Genomic DNA, 1,124 nt, shown 5'->3' on the forward strand with positions numbered 1-1,124 from the left:
TGTATAAGTACATCCCAAGGTCCTATTATTTTTCCTTAATTTTTCAATGATTTTTAAATCAATTTACTGCCCTATTTTATCAAGAAAAACCCAATGATGGTCCCTAAAATTATCATTTTTGGTGATTCATTTATTGGATTCTTATGTTTGTACCAAAATATGGCTAAGATATTTTTTACACATTTTAATAAATTTATGTGGTATTTTTAAGGATAAAATTGCATAATTGTAATATTAGCCATTTTTAAGTTTAAATTCGTCTCATATTTATAAAATGGGATTTTATATTTTTAAATTGATAATCATATATTATAAGTCATTTTAGTACTTTTAATTTGTTTCCAGAAAATTGTTTATTATTTTTTTATAATTTAAGAGGGAAAAAGAGGCTATTTAACTTATAGCCACATTTGGCTTTCTAATCTGGCCTAATTAAACCCAATCCCCAACCCAAATTAGACCAATCCAATACCAGCCCAATCAGATTATCCGACCTAGGCCCCAACTATCATACCCGACCCACCTACCCAATCCAATCTGGATCGTTGATCATTCAGATCAACGGTCCCCGTTTAACCTACCTAAATTAAACCAAACGACCCCCCCAATACCCCTCATTTTTCCTCACTCGTCTCTATCTCTCTAACCTCTGGTTCTCTCTAGAACCTTCCCCACCCCCTTCTCTCCGATGAATTCTATTCATCTTCTCCGGTCACCCTCTAACCTAGATCTATGGTGGTTTCACCACCCACCAAACCACCTATGGCTCCTCACGTTTGGTTGACTGAAGCTCCACGACTCGACCATGAAGGGTTATGACCAGACCTCTGTCGATTCGAGTTCCACGGCCATCTCCGGCCCCGTTCCGGCAAGCTATGTCTATTTCGAAGCCTGGTCTCGACTCCTTTCGCTTCGATCCAAGCCTTTCTCTTCGTTTGGGTTCCACTGAAAACCCTAGTTTTGAGGTTTTTCTGATCTCTTTAGATCCGTTCCATATCCATGCTTTCCTTAAGATTTTAAACGATTTTCCTGGCTTTTCTTTCAAAAGCTACTTTCAAAACCATTTCTTTTCAGATCTAGGGTTTTTCTGAATGTATTTAAATGTTTCTCTGACTTTCTTTTGG

The sequence above is a fragment of the Nicotiana attenuata genome, unplaced genomic scaffold (assembly GCF_001879085.1).
Source record: "Nicotiana attenuata strain UT unplaced genomic scaffold, NIATTr2, whole genome shotgun sequence".
Lineage (NCBI taxonomy): Eukaryota > Viridiplantae > Streptophyta > Magnoliopsida > Solanales > Solanaceae > Nicotiana > Nicotiana attenuata.